The 14,252-nt window shown below is 37.4% G+C and overlaps 1 protein-coding gene and 1 long non-coding RNA gene across 2 annotated transcripts in view; both read right to left on the bottom strand.

Annotated features, from left to right (window-relative positions):
- LOC113096652 (Fc receptor-like protein 5) overlaps window positions 1-14,252 on the bottom strand; it is a 223,646-nt gene that overhangs the window by 117,399 nt on the left and 91,995 nt on the right. The window lies entirely within an intron of this gene.
- LOC113096671 (uncharacterized) lies at window positions 1,459-10,203 on the bottom strand. Its single transcript, XR_003288561.1, has 3 exons — window positions 10,089-10,203; window positions 5,019-5,054; window positions 1,459-1,495 (listed from the first exon to the last, which is right to left on the bottom strand). It is a non-coding gene; the product is annotated as an uncharacterized LOC113096671 (long non-coding RNA).

The raw sequence follows: 14,252 nt of genomic DNA, 5'->3' as shown, positions 1-14,252 counted from the left end.
AGGTGTAAACTCTCCATGTCAAGGCCTCGATCAATGCAAATTCCAATTGTTATTTCCTGGTCTGAGTATTTAAGGAAATATTGCAAGAAGATCAGCGTGATTCTGAGCCTGTAGTGTGGAGTGAGTCTATACTCCATGTATTTTTATAAAGTCTTTTACTCTCAGATTCATCTTTGAGAATTTGATGTTTTGTATTGATTTTATTTTATATCTCTGAATTGACTATATAATTGGCATTCTACATATTTAACTTACTGATGATAAACTGGTACATTTGACTTTATTCTGCTTCACTGAGTCTAGTAGATTACGTTAACAACACAAATCTACACTCAGGTTAGTAACAGACTGAAATGATGTTTTAGAGCTCAGACTAACACATCGGCATTAGTCATGTATACTTAGACTGTAAAGGTTTTTCCGTTCAGAACAACAGTGTTGTTGACCAATCTAAATTATGTGAGCCTTAACCTCTGATTATTGTGATATTATTCTGACTAAGTGTACATCAGCATGATTATATAAAGTTACCATTAGAGGAAGTTAAGTTGGTCAAAAAGGTTGTATGGTAGTAGTCATGACCTCTGGTTAGATAGTGTTACCTTCAGTGTGCTCAGATCTATGGGGAATAAATAATATATTCTAGAACAATATATTCTATGTACGGCCTTCAAGAATATTAATCAGTCGCCTCTGTCTAATGACGAGTTTGTGAGTATGAGATTCATTATATATCCATTTGGTACGAGACTCATAGTGCTATATGAATAAGATTAATACGATTACACTATGAATGATCAATAATAATTGGCATTTCTAACCTAAATTTGAATTAATAATAAAATGAAGTCAGATAAGAATTAAATTAATATTAAATGACTTCTTGAATTAATTAAATGACTATCCGGTCTACATCTCTTTGTTTCATACAACTGCAGACTGTACAACATTTACATAATTTAAGAGTGTAAAAAGTGTGCTGGGATAAACTTGCAGTGTGCTGATATCATTTGACAATTTAAATAGTCTATTGTTGCATAATTTGGTCTTATCATGTCATATTAAGTCTAATAAACTAAACTATTGAACAAAATACTGTGATGAATTTCATAAGCAGAGAGATGCATTCTCAAAAAATAAATAAATAAATGAATAAAACTTGATGTGTGACAGTAGAGAGAGTTTATGAGGACAATGATATTAAACTCACCCGTCACAGAGAGAGAAACAGCAGAGCTTGATTGTGATGAGACTGATCTTCCATCTATGTGTCCTCTACACCAGTACAGACCCTCATCAGATGTAGTTACTGCTCTGATAGTGAGAGTGTCTGTGTTTACAGTGTAATGATCAGACGACTGTAACTTTACACTGTCTTTATTCCACTCATATCTCCAGTCTCTGTGATCAGACTCAATCACACACTTCAGATTGACCGTCTCTCCAGTGAATACTGTATTGTCTGGAGTCACAGTCAGAGTAGATCTGGGTAAATCTGTGAAGAAAGACAAGAACATGAAGTGACTCAAACAGCAGTTCAGAGTACATAATTATTTTGTAAATGTGTTACAAAAAAAAAGTGACTCAAACAACACTTACAGTAATATATATATATATATATATATATATATATATATATATATATATATATATATATATATATATATATATTGTAAATGGTTTACACAATTATACAGTTCAATTATTATCACATATTTGATAACATCTGTCATGTTGTGGTTTGTTCCTGTGGTCAGTTTTGTGCTCTCAGTGTTTTCTGGAGGCTCTGGCTCCGTCTCGTCCTCAGACAAACACCTCTGACTCGTCATAGAAAGCAGAATGAAGCTCCTGCTGAAGGAGAGCTGAACACCTCCAACTACAACCTCATATGAGGAGACACTGAATCTCCATCAACTTCAGCAGACGATCTGAAGACTTCAGCAACTCATTTAACATCATCATCTGGAAGTCACTTCACTCTCTCTGACTTCAGGACTAAACTCATCTCTATTGAACTCTGTGACTAAAGTAATCATTAGGTGTGTAACGATACACTCATGTCACCATTCACTTCAACACATGACACTGATCTCACTATATACTCCAAACAAGACTGAAACAGAGTTAAAATGACAAGTTTTATATTTAATTATTGTATCTAAGGCATAGAAACAGTTAACAAAAATAAATGTTCATTAAAATGTAAATGTGGTGTTATATCAGGAATGAAGTTGAAAAGGCTTTGGTTTGGTGCTTCTCTCTCATGAAGAGCACAATAGAGACACCAGAATAGAAATATTGAGGATTCACCAAATAATACAGTTTTATATTAGAAACATATGCTTTCACTCTGAATACAGACATATAATGTGTTTTAAATATTGCATTTTGTTACCTAATGTATACTATTTAATTGATTAGAAATAAATGAATAAACATGGAAGCTCAAGTGTATGTCCTTCTGGGTTCATTATATTTTGTGCATCATATTTGATACTAAATTAAATTAAACGTCTGTTTAATCTATAAATGATTCACTGTTTCTATCCATGATACTGACATGATGATGCTCTTGTGTTTCTGTTTTTGTGTTTAAGGACTTTTATTTTGAAGTGTTTATCTCATTGTTTCTGTGTTCACTTCCTGTTTCCCTTGTTGCCTTGCCTACCTTGTTTGTTTCCATAGTTACCCTCCTCTGTTCCCATGGCGACTCATTGTCTACACCTGTCTCTTCTTGTCTATATGATCCAGTGTTTCTCTTCTTTAGTGTCTGGTATGGATGTGTGCTGCACATTTGTTTCAGTTCCTGTATTTGGTTTCTCTTGTTCATTGCTGGATTTACTGTTGTCTTGTTTAAATCAGTTTTAAACTGCTCTTGGATCCAACATTATGTTTTAGTGAAACAGCCACGTTACAGAAACAGCAGAGCATTGATAGATCTAGTCGTATTAATTCAGCTTCAGCAAGAAACTCATTCACTCGAGGACCATCGAAGACTTTCTGGACATTTCTGATCTAACTGAGCTGCCTGACTTTCCTCTCATTGATTTCTTCTGCCATGAATCAACAAGCGTTACAATCTCCACTGATCTGTGATGATCCTGGAGGATCTCTGAGTCAGTTTCTAGAATGACACTCTTACACTCTTTGTGTGACACTGATGTTAAAGAGGAGAGATGTGGAGAGGAGACTGATGTCTCTCCTCGTCTGATTCACTGCAGGTTTAATCTGATTCTCAAACAATCATGACACTTACTGTCAACAAGTCTGTTATTGTCTGCTCACTTTAATTTAACAGTGTTTTATATGTTATGCTGAGAACTTCAGGAGCTTCTAGATCCATTGTCACAACTGAATCTTATTCTCATGTAGTAGAGAGAGTTTATGAAGATAATGATATTAAACTCACCCTTCACTGAGAGAGAAACAGAGCTTGATTGTGTTGAGAGGTATCCTTCTATGTGTCCTCTACACGTGTACTGACCCTCATCAGATGATTCAGATCCTTCAATAGTGAGAGTGTTTCTGTCTACAGTGAGATGCTCAGATGACTGTAATATTACACTGTCTTTCCACCACTCATATCTCCACTCAGGTGTCCAGTCATATATCCGGTCAAATGTCAGGCCATTCCTCTGACTCCAGTCTCTGTTAGACTCAATCACACACGTCAGAATCACTCTCTCTCCAGTGAATACTGTATTGTCTGGAGTCACAGTCAGAGTAGATCTGGGTGAATCTGTGAACAGAAGAAAATAAACTCTGAATATCTGACTTCATGTAGTTGATAGTGATGCAAACATGGTTAAAATTTACTATCTTATGATAAAAGTTGTAATAAAATGTTTTTATTCGTTTTTATTTATTCATTTTGTTTTGTCAATTCAGCTGTATTTTGAACTGAGAAAGTTATTAAAACATTATTGAATGAGTTTCTTGCTGAAGCTGAATTAACAGCAGAGATTGTGATGAGAAGTATCCATCTATGCGTCCTCCACTATATTATCTTAAAACATTATTGAACAGTTCTTGTTCTGGTCGTTAGGTGGCGCTGTTTTCAGTCAGAGGTTTCAATAAAGCATTTATTTTAGAGATCATTATGATAATAATCTTCAGAGAAAATGGTAAAGTTGATCTATCTTCTAGGTTCTGTTGTCAGACTCCTTCAACTAACACTGTATTGAATGAACATCATTAAGTTTAGTTAGTACACGAGATCTGAACCTGATGTGCTGCTGGTTTAGGACAGGGAACCTCCAACTTTTTGGGGCCAGGGGCCCCTTCATAATTTTTATAAAAATTGCTTTTAAAAAAGAATTTAAGGATATGCTTCGTACTCTTCGATGTTGGAACTTCATTTCTTTTTCCTTTTCTTTTCTTTTCTTATATATATATACTGTATATTTACATATTTATTTTATTATTATTTATTTATTTTATTTTTCTATATTTATTTGTTATTATTATTTTTTTATGTAAAATCTAGCATTCACTCATAGAGAACTGAAGATGAACACCGAGCCGAGCCAGATAATGACTCGTTCTCGAGTGAAGAACCGTTTCTGTCAGACGCGTCTGATTCGAGAACCGAGGAGCTGATGATACTGCACATGTGTGATTCAGCGTGAATCAGACCGACACACAGAGCGTCTGAACTGAACTGATTATTTTGGTGATTGATTCTGGACTGATTATGTGCTAGTGTTATGAGCGCGGGTAAACTGAAGGCTTGAATCAAGGGCAATCATCGCCAATGACGCCATTACATCGAGGCTCGGCTCTGTGTTCATCTTCAGTTCTCTCTTCACAGCAGTTCAGTCAGTGTACTGTTTGAGTAAATGAATTACATTTTACACATATAAATGATGCTGAGTGAAGATGAACAACAGCAAAATATGGAGATGAATTATCAGCAAAGAGACAAATGTGTGATCCTCATGTGATCCATGTAGACAAATAAACTACTACAACACTATTCATATTTAATAAATCAAATGTAAATCAGTAGAGCACAATACCTTGAGTGAGTCCAGAGTGGATGAAGGACATCAGCACTAAACACAGAAGAAACAGATATGAATCATTTCCATTGGTTCAACACAATGCAGATCACAGAAACATGTCTAGAGTTTCAGCTGAAAGTGTTTCTCTGTTTTGATGCTCCATGAGAACCGATGGAGGATATTCTCCATCATTTAACACACACAATGTCATCACAGCATGGGTCTAGAATACACTCAACCTGTCCCTCCACTCCACATACTTTTATTAAAATCTACATTTGTCTCACACATGTTTTCAGTCAAGTGTGTTCAGCTCGAGGTTTTCAAGAGACAGTGTAAAAGTCTAGATTTAAATTTAAAGAGACAAAATAGTTTCTGAATGTCTTAATTGTGTCAGAAATGAGCCGATGTGAACATTATGGAGCACTAAACACTCTCATGCAGTTTATATTTCATTCACACTGGAAGCTGGAGTGTGTTCTCGTGCAGAAAGTCAAATACAGTAATTAATTGTTGTTCAGAAGACAGAAATAACACAATATTGATGTGCGATGTTTCCCTTCTAGCAAACTATCAGCTATCAAAGCTAAGCTGAATAAAAAACAGAAGGTTTAGACTGATGAAACATGAAGACAACAAATATGTGATTTGAAATAATAATACAATGAAAAAAAATAAACTATGTGAAAAAGGCAGTGCTAATTGATTTATTAGTATTGAAATGATAAAATATATTATCTGCCCTATTCAGTGATCAAAATAAGAAAAAGAGTATAAACCACTAATAAAACTGCCATTAGGAAAAAAATATAGAACACAAATGATTGATTATTGTCCATCAGTTTATTTGATTTAACCAATTAAAAGAGATAAGACAAAATAAAAAAATAATTACCAGTCCATTAGACAAAAAAGTACTATATCATTAGACACACACACACACAACCCCGACGAGAAGCTTATTACACGGCTACTTGACACATAAATAAATAATTATATGCGAAATATTGATTTGAATTGAAATATCCATGAAGACAGCAGTTAAAGAGCAAGCGGCAAATTCAAACCAAACCGAAATTTAAGGGAAACGATTCAGTCAAATCACGGATTACACAACATTACACCACAAAATAATTAAGGCAATAAAATAATTAAGACAAAAATGTTTTAAAACCGCTTGTTAGTTCTCTTATAATCCATTACAGTGTACAAAACAATCGTAGCAAAATATGGCAGCAGCTGGGTTTGTATGAAACGAGAGCGAGTCCGCTGACTGCAGTAACCCGGATGAGCCGCTGTTATTAGCTTCTACATGTTGTTATCCAGAGATAAATGACCAATCAGAATCAAGTATTCCACAGAGCCGTGTAATAAATATAAATATAATGTATGTAGTAAAACAGTTGCACACTTGTAAACACACATTACAAGCAGATATGAACATTAATGTGATGATTGTTTCTCATCACTGACTCTTCACTGGAACAGAAGACCAAACCACATCAGGTCAAAGTGTTTGAGACACAGCCTCACTTCCTGTTTGACTCTGAAAACATCAACTCCTCCCTCATCTTGTGTACAGGACATTCGGAGATCTTTTTTTTTTTTTTTTCAAATATGTAAGTTAATGTTATAGGGCATCACAGTCCCGCCCACAATCCGAGAAAGCTTGGGTGCCGGAAGTAAATTTCCCATTAATTTCTCCCATTGACTTTCGGAAAAATCCGTATCTAAAGAGTTTTAGAGCATGTCTGAGGATAACCAGCTACGGCTGAACTCATAAGCATACAATGTATCATTTCGAGTGAAATAAATTAAGAGAAAATCCAAAAAAAAGTCAAAGGTACAAGACATATTTTCATTTCGAGCGAAGGAACTACTCATCCCATAAACCACCGCGACTGAAGCCACAACCGCGAACGAGCCTTTTGAGCGACTTCAAATCTGACGATGGCCACGCAAACTTTTTCCTCCAGTGAATTTTATTTTATATAGTGAATGTGCAGTAATAGCACAGTTATTTTGGTATTAATCGTGTAAATAAATAGTGTTTTATATAGGTATTGTGTATTGATTTTTATATTTATCATCGTGTATTTTATATATTGTGTGCGTGTGTGAAAGCGGTTAACGATAACGTCGGCAACATGGTGCAGTGCTTTGTACCTGACTGCAATCACCGCTCAGTCGTCAACACATGTCGTTGCCATTACACAAATGTTCAGTAAATGCACAAAAAGGTATGCCTAGGCTAAATATTGTTTTGACAGTGGCATTATAAAATGCTTGATATTACTCATACCATATGAAGGCTACAGTAGCCTAGCTAAGTTACCAACCTCCCTGCAAAACTCACCAAAACTGTGTAGGTCTTGTCCCTCATGCTGGCCCTTACAAAACCCACAAGCTGACCCTCGGACACGCTACACTCAACTACATGACCCGATCTGAAGTGGTTTTCACCCCTTTGAACATTTTTGTTTTCCTCCTTGAAAAAAGCCATCATGGCAGCCAAGGAGATCATGATTGAACTTATATGTCTACCGTGCAAAAACGCAACACAGGTTTTTATTTTATTTAATTTTTTAATTAATTATTTTATTAATGATCTTCAGTCCTCAAAACAAGGTTAGTGCCCCATGATCCTTTTGCGTTCATATGAGCATATACTATCGCTTAGTACAGCCGTAGCTGGTTTTCAGTCTACCATGTATGGTTACGTTTTTTTATGGCTTATACCCCAAATGTCAATGCAGAAATTGTATTGAATTTTTACTTCCGGAACCGGCTGTGGGCGGGACTGTGATGCTACAATGAAATAAAACTTACTGACTTTGCTCACACTTTTCCCCTCCTTGTTAAAAACTTAACATTTTTTTTTTGTACATGTTTTTGTAAAAAAATGTCCCATGTTACACTTTTGGTGTTCCGGGTCAAAAATGCTTTAGCTTATAAATCTCTCATTATGCTCTATATCACCAAATATCACCAAATATTAGATTCAATATGTTTGTAAGTTTGTTTTCTTTTAATTGGGAAAGACTTTGCATTATTTTTAAGATCGATTGCAGACATCGTTGATCTGAGCCTAAAGTAGGGCTGTGATTAATCAAAATCAAAATAAAATCGCGATTTGAGTGTGCGATTTCTAAATTGCTTTATAGCACGATTTTCCTCAGCCCCGACCTCCCGCAGTATGTTATCTGAAGCAATCAGGATGCAGTGCACCTAAGTGGGGTGCGAGAACAGAGCAGACTGGGCATATGCCTAACTCCAGGTTCACACACTGTCTGTGATGTGTAGCCTTTTTTTGTCGAGCCCATGTTAACGGAACAGGACGTTCACACTGCACGCGGTAAAAGATGAGAACAGAAAAGGTTATAAATAGAAAGGTGCAGAAAGGTTTAATATCTTGTGCATGAGCACAGAGAGAGTTGTGAGTGCACAGGACACAGGTTGAGCGAGAGGAGACACGTTGTAATGCAGAGTGTATCTGAGCCTTATACAGTGTGTGATCTGAGTACGCTCGTCTGGTTTTGTTAACAGAGCAAAGGAAATCTGCGTGCGAGCGGACAGATTTGCGCTCGTGCATTATTTTAATGTGCTTTCGCAACGCGTTACAATAATGCGCTCTCATTGCTGCTTCTGAACTGCATACACATAACTTAATGTATATGCACTGCAGATGGAGTACGTGTGAACCTTGGGCAATAAATATATTGGGCAAAACATATAACACCTGAGGCACCACCGCTACAGTGAGCTTTATGACCAATGCATGGCAAAAAATGAATAAAAATACAATTCCTGAACACTGGTTTTATTTTATTTTTTATTATAATATTTTGCCATGTGTCTTGATTTTGTTTGACACCTTTACTTAGTGATTATTTTGACTTAAGTCTGTTCTAGAGTCATTTTAACTTTTTGATGAAGCTTTCATTGGTTTTCTTTTGGAAATATGTTTCAAATTTATACTGAATGCATTTATGACTGTAAAGCATACCTGTGTGTGTCAAAATCGTGATTAAAATCGAAATTGCCAAATTTATCAAAAAATCGAGATAGGTTTTTTTGTCCATATCGCACAGCCTTAGCCTAAAGCACACTATAGTGTGATAAACAGTGCAAATTATTGTCATATTTTATTGCTTACTGAAAAATAATATCCACAAATAATGTTGTTATTTCCTCTCCAAACCTCAAGTGCATAAGATAAGATTAATGACGCCTAATCAATCAGTTCCAAAAAATAAAATAAAAATACACAAAAAATAAAAAACAACAAATTCTGACCTAATTGAAGAAACTTTTGGTATTTTGTGATAATAAAGCATAATAAGAGCTTCACAAAAACTTTTAATTAGGCCAGCCTTTTTTGACCGGGAACACTAAAGGGTTAATTGTGACACAATAATGACTGTGAAAGAATCTGAACACTTAGTGTGTTTTCACATGAAGTATATTTTAACTGAACCGAACTCAGTTCAGTTAAAGTGAACCAGCGGTGAGTATGTATATGAAGCATATTAAGAAACAATAAATATGTTGTTCAGAATGAAGACCGAACACACTTTCTGAGTGTCACGTGTTAGAGGAACATGTTCATAAAAATAAGAGAAAAAGTGTCTCAGAAAACAGAAGTTAGTTAATGTGGACAATTAATTTTCAGTAAGAGCGGCAGAAATAATTAAAAGTGATGAAAACTTGTGTTTGGTCACTGTTCTCAAACTCTTGATGTCTCTGATGGAAAGTCTATTTAAAGATACAATATCATACAACACCAAAATCTGAATTAACTGAACTACCTGAAATATGAAGAACGTGTATTATAACAAAACCAAGCAAAAGCACACGTCCACAGATCCTCCATCTTTCACAAGCAGCACAGATAAATACATGTTCTCTCAAACTCTGATCTGATCCACACGTAACATATCATCACATTAATCTGAACAATAAAGAATATGATAAACAGCGAGACGGTGGATTCATAGACCCTCCTACACACAGCACAAGCATTAATCTTCAGCTGAATACTGTATTAAAAACAGAAGATAGTGTAGAATATAATGAAATACTCACAGAGTGTGAGAGACAGTGCACTGGAGCCCATACTGACACATTAACAGACTGTTTGAACTAAATCAGACACTTCCTGCTTTTCACACTTCAAGAAGAGATGAGGGAGGAGACAAACTCTACACACAAATACACGAAGAAATAGGAAGAAAACCAGACCCATTCGAAGATATTTACTCTTTTAGTGCATTAAAGCTGTTAAAGCTGTTTTTCTCATTGAAAAGAGAAAGTGTTCAGTAATTGTTCTCTCACTGCTTTGTTTTGTTCATTCACAGCCAAAGCCTCACAGATTATGAACAGATCAGAGAATAGCAAGTAAATCATGAGCTGACTTCTAATGTAGTTCTGTTCATGTAAGACCCGCTCTTATCTGAGTTATTCTCTCATCAACAATTACAGCGGCTCGATTAATGACAACTAAACCGCTTTTACACAATGATCGATGTAATGAATAATTAATACAGTGTATCTGTTATTATATTCTGACATTATCTGAATATTTTACTTTTAGAAGTGAGAAGTAAAACCAGGAGACTCTGAATCTTCAGCAGTTTTCTTTATTTCTGTTTGATGCTCCAGTCATTCAGTCTAATAAAGCAGACACATGTTAGTTTATATACATTTTAGAGAGCAGTCCTTAAACAAAGGATGTAAACAGTTATTAGGAGCCTGACCAGTTTCACGAGGCCCGATCAAAACAGTATAATTGTACCACACAGATACCTCACAGAGATAAAAATACATCCTCAACATTAGTATTTCTGCTCATAAACACTTGCCACAACTTCAAAAACTGGAGCATGGTCATCAAAATCCATCAAAACATGATCAGCTCAGTACTGCGCTTGATTAACTCTCAATATGGAGAACAAGAACTAGAAGAAGATTATGTGTATATATTGTTTTGTTTGTTTTTATTCTGTTATGAAGACTCTCTTCCCCGACAGCACGCCAAATATGCTTAACTTTATTCAATTATAAGTAAATGTGAACTTGTGAAAGCAATATGAATTGGAACAGGTTTTCTAAGAAGGGAAGTGAATGAAAATGACATGAACATGTTGCTGGGAATCTTTTGCTCTTGTTGAAGTATTTTGAGGTTTATGAAACTACAGATGAAGAATAAGAATAACTATCTTCCTTGCTCTGGTTAAAAATATAGAGCAGAAACAGAGCAGAAGTCAAACCACAACCATCAGCTCAACCTTTATTAGGCCTCTTTTAACACTTCTGTCATTTTCTCACTTCAAGCAGCTTCTAAAGTCAGCAACACACAAATAAAGATGTGTCTTCAGTGATGAGCTAAAGACGCCAATGCTACACATGGAAATGTGAGGCGTATTTTAACTCAGAAATTTAATTTTAACTATATATGGCCTCAGAAAAATAAAGCCTACATTAGAAACATCCCACAGAATGTTGACTTCCACTACAAGATACAACACACACCGGCCCAGCTCACCGAACAAAACACACACTGTCCCAGCACACCGAACACAACACACACTGTCCCAGCTCACCGAACACAACACACACCGGCCCAGCTCACCGAACACAACACACACTGTCCCAGCTCACCGAACACAACACACACCGGCCCAGCTCACCGAACACAACACACACTGTCCCAGCTCACCGAACACAACACACACTGGCCCAGCTCACCGATTACAACACACACCGGCCCAGCTCACCGAACACAACACACACCGGCCCAGCTCACCGAACACAACACACACTGTCCCAGCTCACCGAACACAACACACACTGTCCCAGCTCACCGAACACAACACACACCGGCCCAGCTCACCGAACAAAACACACACTGTCCCAGCTCACCGAACACAACACACACTGTCCCAGCTCACCGAACACAACACACACCGGCCCAGCTCACCGAACACAACACACACTGTCCCAGCTCACCGAACACAACACACACCGGCCCAGCTCACCGAACACAACACACACTGTCCCAGCTCACCGAACACAACACACACTGGCCCAGCTCACCGAACACAACACACACTGGCCCAGCTCACCGATTACAACACACACCGGCCCAGCTCACCGAACACAACACACACCGGCCCAGCTCACCGAACACAACACACACTGTCCCAGCTCACAGAACACAACACACACTGTCCCAGCTCACCGAACACAACACACACTGTCCCAGCTCACCGAACACAACACACACTGTCCCAGCTCACCGAACACAACACACACTGTCCCAGCTCACCGATCACAACACACACCGGCCCAGCTCACCGAACACAACACACACTGGCCCAGCTCACTGAACACAACACACACCGGCCCAGCTCACCGAACACAACACACATAATAGTTGATGCAGGAACTATTTGAGCCGTTCATGCCAGACTGGGGAGAGAGGTGTTGTAATAATGTAAAATATATGAAAAATAATGTGTTTTTTCAAACAACCTTGTATGAGAGCCTGTTTTAGTACACCCCCAAGACACAATAAAGACTTTGTAAGAGAGCATTATATGATCCATTTAAAATAACATGATTCAAGGCCAGTGCCACAGACTATCCCACCCCTTCACCCAAGAGTGTGAAACTAGATTTTAATTATGAAATATAATGGTTTGTTTAAAAATACAGCTGCAAATGCATAGGATTTCTTGCATTAATATGATGCTTTTTATTTTTATTTTATGTGTTTGCTGCTGTTCAAGTTGTTATAACTTAAAATTATGAATCTATTAATTAAACCTGAGATTTCTGATTTACTCAAGAGTATGTGTGTGTCGATATATGTTTGTTTAAGGGGGGGGGGGGGGGGTAAAATGCTATTTCATGCATACTGAGTTTTTTACACTGTTAAAGAGTTGGATTCCCATGCTAAACATGGACAAAGTTTCAAAAATTAAGTTGTACGTTTGAAGGAGTATTTCTGTTCCAAAAATACTCCTTCCGGTTTGTCACAAGTTTCGGAAAGTTTTTTTTCGAGTATGGCTCTGTGTGACGTTTGATGGAGCGGAATTTCCTTATATGGGTCCTGAGGCACTTCTGCCGGAAGAGCGCGCGCTCCCGTATAGCAGAGCACTGAGAGGAAAACAGGCATTCGCTGATCAGAGCGAGAGCGTCGCCAAATGTCACAAAAGAAGTGTGTTTTTGGTTGCCAGGGCAAGACAACCCTGCACAGATTACCAAAAAAAAAACAGCATTAAGGGACCAGTGGATGGAGTTTATTTTTACAGAGCATCAACGGAGTTGTGCAAGTGTTTTTGTTTGTTCCCTGCATTTCGAAGATGCTTGTTTTACAAACAAGGTCCAGTTTGAGCCGGATTTGCGTATCGTTTATTTCTTAAGGATGATGCAGTCCCAACGAACAAGGGTCACTATCGTGTGTTGGAACCACATGCGGTGAGTAAAACTGCTTCAAATATCTCTGCCTCCTTGTTAGTGCGTCCCCTCCCATGCCAGGGACCCGGGTTCGAGCCCCGCTCGGAGCGAGTCGTTGCTGATGTTGCTTTCGTTCAGTTTCAGCCTCTGGATCTGATTCTGGATCATAAATAAACGGCTGAATCTGACTGTAAGCCATGGTTTGTTTTGGATGATGGTTTTTCCCTCATGGTAATGTCACAGCTTCCAAACGCTCTCAACGCAAAAGCCTACTGGTGCTCGTGATTCTTTAGCTCCGCCCACACGTCACGCCTCCAGCCGCTCGTGTTTTTCCGGGAAAAATCGGTACAGACTATCTTTCTCTTATGAATATAATAAAACTAAAGACTTTTTGGAGTTATGAAGGATGTAGTACTACTCTATAGGTACTCAAGATTAACAGGAGATTGAGTGAAAACAAGCATTTCACCCCCCCTTTAAGAACTTGTTTCAGTATCTTCATCATTTCCTCCGACATGAGCAGTCACCCATAAATATTCTGCTATAATTCTCAGTTGGCATATTTGGTGCAAACCTTGCAGTACTTCCATTAATATATGTGATATGTAATGCAGAATATGAATCTGAACAGATCACAACTGTTGTTGGTTGATTTCTTCCACTCACTGTAAAGCTTTCTGAAAAGAAAAGGTTTCTCCCTGCAAAGCTGTCAGAGCAGAGGATCTAAAAGATCACAACATATTCAAGGACTTGGTTCTGAATCTCCTCTATCTTAGTTAGTAATGAAGC

Source organism: Carassius auratus, unplaced genomic scaffold (assembly GCF_003368295.1).
Source record: "Carassius auratus strain Wakin unplaced genomic scaffold, ASM336829v1 scaf_tig00216014, whole genome shotgun sequence".
NCBI classification, from domain to species: domain Eukaryota; kingdom Metazoa; phylum Chordata; class Actinopteri; order Cypriniformes; family Cyprinidae; genus Carassius; species Carassius auratus.
Note: the sequence above shows the minus strand (reverse complement) of the source record. Positions and strands in the feature narration are given on the sequence as shown.